This window comes from Cololabis saira, chromosome 21, assembly GCF_033807715.1.
Source record: "Cololabis saira isolate AMF1-May2022 chromosome 21, fColSai1.1, whole genome shotgun sequence".
Taxonomy (NCBI): Eukaryota; Metazoa; Chordata; class Actinopteri; order Beloniformes; family Belonidae; genus Cololabis; species Cololabis saira.
In genome coordinates this window covers 20,416,222-20,424,975 of record NC_084607.1, presented here as the reverse complement: position 1 = coordinate 20,424,975, position 8,754 = coordinate 20,416,222, and positions in this window count along the sequence as shown.

Below are 8,754 nucleotides of genomic sequence, written 5' to 3'. Positions count from 1 at the left end.
AAAGCGAGCACCGACCGCCTGGTCCCGGCAGAGACATAACAAACCGCTGCTCCCCCAAAATACGCTAGAGAAGCGAGTAGTAGTGCTTTTCGGATATGTTACCACCACTAGGAATGAATTATATCTTTATCTTGAATTTATTTCCCCACCACGGAGGTTGTGTTTTTTTTTTTTTTTTTTTTAAACCTATGTTTAGTTGATCTTTTTCCTAGATCTTGAAGTTGCAGCTCCGGCGTGAGGACCTTATCAAAGACAGGCAATCTTGAGCCAACTCCCGGAGGGCTTTGAGCGTCAGAAGTAACTGATCTGCCGCCCCAACAGCATTATCGTTACAATCCCTCTGTTGCCACATATACTTTAAAGACGCAGGGCTCTTTTTTTTTTTTTTTTGTTGCTGCATAGTTTTTATTTTTCATCCATTCATTTTTAATGTTAACCCCACGGGAGCCACGGGGCTGCAGAATGCATGGATTAACGGGGGATAAAACAGCACATTTATTCACCTTTATGTCCATATAAGAACACAGGCTGCAAAACTTAATGAATTTGTGACTCTCAATGAGAGCCACATATGTGTCCCGACTGCAGGATTCAAAGATCTGCTGAGGAGCACATCAACATAATCAAAGTTTTCTGTCTTATAGATATATATAAATGACTATCACTTCACATTTAGACTAAATTCAGGCTATACAGTATGCTGCAAATGTTATCACTCTACAGCTCCTACCAGTGGCAACATGAGTGCATGCATGCACACGCAGATAAAAACAGCTGCTCGCTGAGGACAGGTTCTCTGAGGGATGTTATCATATCATTTAAGTAACGCAATTATTCCTTTTTGCACGTCTAAGAAACATCTTTCCATTGTGCATACTACTTAACCACAGGAGATAACCTGACAAAAAGTGAAAAGCCATTAGACGAGCTCAAACACCCAATATACATTTATTCAGGGTTTGGATGCAGAGACATTTTGGACACTTCTTTTATTTACACAAGACCGACTAGAGTCATGTGCAAACATTGTGTATTGAGCAGATTCAATAGTGTTTTGGATAGATCTTTAGTGTTCAAAGGGGCTACCACAGGGGGTCCTTTGTACAAGATGACTGGCTAGATTCTGTAAAGAGACACAGTAGGGGACAGTGTCCTTTTAGTATCAGTGGACATGGATCCAAAAAGGACAAGACTGCAAACACTTTGATCAGCCTTTTTGCTAAAGGTGCTAAAAGCCTTCACATCCAGATCACACTTCCCCTCAAGGTGATTAAGAGAGGAAATTACTGGTACTCTTGTTGGGCCCAAGATGAGAGGGATTAATCATCATTCAAAAACAATTTAATCACCTTCAAATTCAGTGTGTTCAACAAAAAAAAAAAAAACAACCACTGATTTCTAACTCACTGTGTGCATAAAAGAGCAATAGCTGGGGGCATTTGTATTCAAAGGGTGGAAAACTTGTGTATAAACTCAGCTGATTGGGATAAAATTCAAAGTTTAAATCTGAGGTTTAAAAAAAGATGCAAAAGCTGGACACCATGTTTTGAGGGCAAACTGTTAAAACAGTTTAAAGTGATCAACAATTTCTCTGGTTATATAGTTGACATAGGGGTAAGCATGTAAAAGCTCAAATAAATCCAGATGATTTTTTTTCTCAGTTACAACTAATGGTACAGTTTATTACGACGGAGTATTAGGGCCAAACTAAAACAAAAGAAAATTGGAAATTACGAGAATAAAGTCATAATATAATGAGAATAAAGTTGTAAAATTACGAGAATAAAGTCATAATGGTGCGAGAATAAAGTCGTAATAGAATAAAGTCGTAATATTACGAGAATAAAGTCGTAATATTACGAGAATAAAGTCGTAATATTACGAGAATAAAGTCGTAATATTACGAGAATAAAGTCGTAACATTACGAGAATAAAGTCGTAATTTATGAGAATAAAGTGTTAATTTATGAGAATAAAGTCGTAATATTACGAGAATAAAGTGTTAATTTATGAGAACTCTAACAGGAAGAGCATCTTCTCCCTGTGTTAAAATGAGGAATATTGAGCATATTGTGAAGTTATATTTATATATGTATAATATATTTAATATTACGACTTTATTCTCAAAATATTACGACTTTATTCTCGTAATTTTACGACTTTATTCTCGTAATTTTACGACTTTATTCTCATATTATTATGACTTTATTCTGGTAATTTTACGACTTTATTCTCATATTATTATGACTTTATGCTGGTAATTTTACGACTTTATTCTCATATTATTATGACTTTATTCTCGTAATTTCCTTTTTTTTTGTCTTAGTTTGGCCCTAATACTCCGTCGTAGTTTATAACTGAGTGTTTAGACTGATTAAATAAACCTGTGAGGTTACTCTGACAAAGTATTGGCCATGCTGGGGCTGGATGGACAGAACAGGTCCTTGTCCAGCTGGAGGGTTTGGTATCCAGCTCCACCACATGTCCAAGCGGACGGCTGAATGAAAGAACTCGCTGAGAAAGGTGAGTAGGTGTGTGGATGACTTACAACAAAAAGTTAGTAAATCTTTTACTGTACATCTGGTGCCATGCCAGAGGTGAGACGCCGATGAGTAAGACATTCTCTAGTCTGCACGTACACAATTTGTTATCTCATAAAGGCGTGCTGCACAGGCAGGGTCTCGCTGTGGGTATACAGATCATCTGACTAATATCCAGACAGCTCCCCTGACAATGTCAGTCTTTGTTAACTTCGGAGCACCACAGCTGACCTCTGACAGTAAACACACCAGGGTGGAAGCTATCTCCATGGCAATGGTGTGGACCCCCTGCCTGTACCTGGGGCCAGTTGGGCCTTCATGTCCTGCCTTGTCAACCCCCTCAATGGTTCATGGGAGGTCCCCGTAGGTCAGGTCCTCCTAGCTCCCCCTAAGGAGCTGACCTCAGGGCTGTAACTGGCCTGATACCAGAGGTGTCCCTGGTTCCTTTCCCCATATAAAGACCTTTGAAGCAGGACTGAGAGGGGAGAGGTTACGGGATGTAACTGTCCTTCTTAATAGGGAGCTATCTTTACAGGGGCAGGTCAGACTCAGACTGACTACAAAGCGCAGCATAAATAGAGACAGAGGGAACTTCGTAAATCACCGCTGAGCCTCTCCTTTGTTTGTGAATGTATCATAAACAAAAAGCTTAAGTTTTCGGAACTTATCTAAATTGGTCTTTGATTAAAAAAAATCCTCCAATCGGATCATTTCAGAGTACCGGGAGTGTTTCACTTTTGTGCGACTGTGGTTTCCTGATGAGCCTTGGCCTGTTGTGACTGCTACGGCCGGGCCACCTCCGTCAGTCGCAGCCATAAACACTTTTAGAGAGAGAGTGTGTGAGTGTTTACCGGTGCCGTCCTCTCTGCGCTGCAGCTCTGTGATCAGTAACTGTTCTCAATTACAGTATTGTGTGTTGTTCCTTTCGGCTTGGGGTTAAACTCTTTGCAGACCCCTTTGAAGTACTCATCCCTTTATCTCAAGCCAGCGACAAGAATTTGGGGAAGGACAATGGAAAATGAAACCAAGAGGGAAGCTTATGGCAATTATCAACCAGGGCCATGAGGAGGAAGTCAGCTCGCATAGAAAGAAGATAAAGAGAGTAGGAGCCTGCCAATGTAGGACAGGGGGTTACTGTTTCAAGTTTGTTTGGTGTGTACACACCCCGGGCGACAACCGACTGCACAGAGAGAGGAAATGGAGGCCACCTCTTCAAAAGTAAGTGACAACAGGGGGACAATGGCCTCTGAAGGGAGCAAGAAGCTAAATGAGAAGAGCTGCAGTACGGGCTGTGACGGTGAATGAGGTCAACATAAGCGAGGACCAAGTGACGGCACGAAGAGTTTGGGAGGAGAAGGATGGAGCAGAACTGTGAAGGAAGTGCTGTTGTCAGCAGAATCAAATGGCATGCAGTGAGCTGGGGAAGATACAATTAAAGTGTGGAGTTAAGACAGGCTTTGAAGTTGGACATGGTGCATAATACCCTTAAAAGTTAAGGAAGGGCAACAGCTCGCAAGTATGTTATGGGGCTGTTTTGAAAGAGGAAGAAGAGGGGAAAAAAGAGTGAGTGGTGGGGGGTTTGTTTTTGAAAGGGTTCAGTTTGAGGGGAATGAAGTTGGATTTCAAACACCAATTGGCCCCAGAAGCTTGTATTTTTCTTCCTTCTGCTGCTAAACAGAGGGCGGTAAGAGTGAGGGCGATTCTGCACCTACCTGTGAGTTCTGATAATATGGATGAGCGTGTGAAAGAAGGAGGAGGGGAAGAGATAAATGTGTCAGATAGCAGAGTAGGATGCGAAACAGGTGAGAGAAGATGCTATGAGTGAGACATGAAATAAGAAGGAAATTGCTAGGGAGGAAGGCAAAAAAGAAATAAAAGAGTAAAGGAAGAAGGGGGGGTGTTGAAGGTTATTTATTGGTTTTTTTTCCTCTCGTTTTAATCCCATTTTGCGCTTGACTTTTAAGTCTACCAATGTATAGAAACAATGTCGGATGCACTGTCTAATCCCGTTTGGGCCATGAAGCTCACTCCACACTGACAGTAATGACTTTTATTTCCTCTGCTGCTCTCGCTGAAGCACCATGCAGACACTTCACAGGCCAGACGCCCCAGTTCTGCCATGCTTGACAGGACAGCGATCCGTCTCTGAATCAGTCTTAACCTGAACCCTGGACTCCTTCACTCATCCTTAATCTATCACTTTAACCCCATCTTCCTCCTCCGTCCTCACAAAAGCAGGGTTCCCCCGCTGGAAAGGCGATTAACTTGCTTGTCCATTCATCAGATGCCAGATTTCTATCTCTTTCCCTGCTTCCTGTTCCTCCATTAAAGGGGTGTGACACAGTGTGAGCACCATGGCAACAGAAACATGCTCTGGGGAGGGTGGAGGGATTGACGAGAGGATCTAAAGTTTGAACTGCTGTTATTGCTCTGTGAAAAGGTCAGTATCGAAAAACTGATCAAATAAGATTTAAGGATACAATCAGGAGAAAAATGCCAGAACACTGTAGGATATTTGAACCAGCTGGTTCCCTCTGTGTTTGTTATGCTGGTTTTAGTCGGCATCTAAAGATATATAATAATCAGTTCATAAAGATTACACAATCGTGTTTTAAGACCTGCATTTATAAAACAGTTCAGTAGCCACCAATCAGCACAAAGAGGTCATGTCCTCTGTAGTATTATCAGGATTTTACGCCGAAAGACATGAAAGTGCTGCGTCAGACCGGCTCACGGAGCGTGTAAAGAAGCCAAAAAGAGATTTGAATCTTCAACCCTGTTTCCAAAAACGCTGGGGTGCTGTGTAAACTGTCCACAAAAACTAAATACATTGACTTGTAAATAATTTACTTGGAGATGGTACAATAAAACACACAAATTGTTGAATCTTATGCTTTTTGTCGTTTTTTTTTTCAATTTTGCTGGTATTTCTTTTAAAGCCACCAGCATGTTTAAAAAGGAGAAAAAGGGGGAATGAAAAATTTGGAAAAGTTGCATTAAAAAATGGATTCACCACTACGAGGAAATAGCTCAACAATATCATTTCTGAACGTGAAGTGGCGAAGAATGTTGAGATTTCATGGTTGATGATATTATCTATATGAGGCCACATGATGGACTGACAAGCTGTGACCCTGAGCATGAAGTAGCAGGTATTTATAATGGATGGGTACATGGTATATAGCATCATAAGAACTTAAATAAATCTGTTTTCAAGGGGATAGGGCTGAAAATCCTGAGACAGCACTGCATTAAAAACTTAAAACTAGTCATTGAAATTCATGGACACCTGAGCTAAAGAGGGGAGGGTTCATTCGGTTGGTTATCACTACGCAGCTCAAAAGCAGGCATCCATGACAGACCTGGAGAACAGGGGTGGGAGGAGGGAGCGGGTGCATTAAATGCACATGGCATGAGAAACTAGCACATCCATGAAAATGTTAATGATGAAAAAAAATGTTCAGGTCTTGGAGGAACTGTTATCCAGGTAACAGTCAAGGAAGAGAAGGATGATATAATTAAGAGACTAAACTAAACCAAACACACTGCAATAGCGTGACTCTGTAAAAGAAGTCCAGTCCAGTCCTGTCACCCACAATAAAAAGATCCTGCAAAACGATTGCATTCCATCCTCATTTGTATTTTAAACCACAGACAAACATCTTTTTCATCATTGCCTGCTTTGCCATAATTAGGTGGAGTAACTGAGGGAGGTAAATGAAAAGAGCAAGAGACACAAAATACCCAGATGGAGACGCAAAAAAAAACCTCCCACACTTTCTTGGATGCTACTGTCCCTTTGTTTAACCTACATAATCAAAAGGGCAGAAACACAAACTGCTGTATAGCCTCTAACCCACTCGTTCTCGGATCACACAGCCTTTTCCTTTTCATAGGCTCCGTTGCCTTTGAGTGACAGGACCGGGGAAAGGAAAAAAAATAGAAATCACTTCCACAAATACCACGTCAACACAGAGAGAATGATACAAGAAAGGGGAAAGGTAGGAATGGAGAAAGCGTGATGGAAGATAGAAGAGACGGAGTAAATGAAATGCATTGAGGGTGTTGTGTGTGTGAAGTGTTGGCGATAAACAGGTTTATTTATGCAGGCAGTATACAGCAGCCAAGCAGCAGCCTCCCAGGGTCTGACTCAGAACACAGCGCTATAAAAAGATACAGTGGCACGCGTGCTCACGCATATGATGACTTTGTCAATCACACGCTGATATACAGTCAATCCCAGAGGCCTGTCATGGGAGTGAAGTGCACACATAGCATGTCACATGTGTGAACCTTGTAATAGCCGGGGAGGAGTAGCAGACAGCGCCCTTGAATCACCGCGCTCAACATCTGAAAGTGGTGGCGTTTTTGTTTTAATTCACATCCTCAAATAACCTGACACAGTATGGGACATGAGTTAAATACGTCAAACTTTGGTTGAACGTTCCTTTGTAAGAAAAATCAAAAACACCATTTGAGGTTGGAAGATACATCTGATTCAGAGCCTTGCACTCCTTTTTATTTGGTACACAGATCATTTGAAATGTTCCAGCCTAAAAAAAAAAACACCAATTAAATGTTCAACATCACAACCTTTAGCTGGAGCGAGCGCCAACGTCACCCGGCAGCTGTGAGTCGCTCGCATGCGGGGAGAAAAACGGTGGCTGAGTGGAAACCTTTGGATGTCCTGACCGCCCCGTGCTGTTGTCACACAACAGTCCACTGTCTGATGTGGAGATAACTGAGAGGAAGCGCGGGCTTTGATCCTTAATGGGGCCATGTCAGCTCTGTGGAAATGACATTCATGGCTTGTATTTACAAAAGCACAATTATGGAGGTAATTTCGGCGGTAGACAATCAATTAGAGCGAAACTATGTCAGGCTAATAATACAGATTAAAGCGGAGGTTATGGTTGGAGCCTGTTTCGGTGTCAATGATCAAAACAGGAGTCTGTTCAATAAGCCAAAGAAAACACTTTTAGATCTCCAGTATCAGAAACTGTCAGCCTTAATGGCTTAGTAAGCTTCAAAGTACTTGTAGTATTCGATACTAATGTCTGGGCAAACAAGGTAGTGAGACGGACGCATTCACTACTGATCCATGCTGGAGGAGCGAGGACTTTCCTGAGAAAGACATCATTAGAGTGGATGCATCTGTTACCTCAAAACAGACTTCTTAGCATTTAGCCGTCTTGATTTGATGTCTGAGACCTAGCAGCCCATAGTCATATTTATTTTCAAGGCTTGTTGAGCTGTTAACTGTACTAAGAGGCCACTGTGACTGGTTCTGGGCTCACCTGGAAGGGTTTTGGAGGCAAAACTTGGCAAAGCAGCCTGAAGCAACTATCTTTGCTCCAGTCTGAAGGCTGCGGGCCAAAGCCAACCAAAGGACAGCAGATGGACCGTCTCTGAAACGGGAGCTAGCAGAGGGTCCGCTGGGATCTGCAGCCACTCCAGTCACGGGCTTGTGGCAGTGGGCTTGCAGGTCCGACAAGCAACAGCAAATGGCCTGGCCCCTGAAAGCGGCAGGGTGGGTCCAGGAATCCACGTTTCAGCTTTGACAAACTCCCATTTCTGATGTTATTTCGGTAGTAACATTTGAAATGAGGAGGTCAGGACAGACTTGATGAAAATCAATGTAAATAGATATTAATAAGCTGAATTTTTACTTCGTACGAATTGTAAATAACAGCTTGAATCAAGTTTTTTTTTGCAAAACTGAAAATAATTTGCCAGCATTCTTACTCAGCCTTTTGTTGATATTAGTCTGGTTGTCAGTCTGTTTACATCCCATGCATCATTTCTATGATTGGTAGTAAATTTAACCAATAGTGTCAAGAGGAGGTTTCTCCTGCCTCCGTTGGTACTGTCTTCGGGAAATCAAAGTTGAATCCAGAGAAACCAGATGGCCGACCAGCCTGGAAGGGCCCAACAATTGCAGACTTTTAAGACTAGTTTTCAAGTCTATTATTGAGTTGTCTCTGTATTCTTGCAAATTAAATGCAGGATTTAATTGATTTGGAAAGCACTGGCTTTTTGTTTTTACACATTTTACACCATATCTCTACTGTTTGAACATGTTTATTTGCAGCGATACCTCTGATGTGGCCATAAAAAATCATGCGAGGTGTGTGGATTGACAGCTGTGATGAATAAATTAAGTGAAACACATCCTGCAGAACTGTTCTTTTGCTGTGTGATTTATCATTGCATA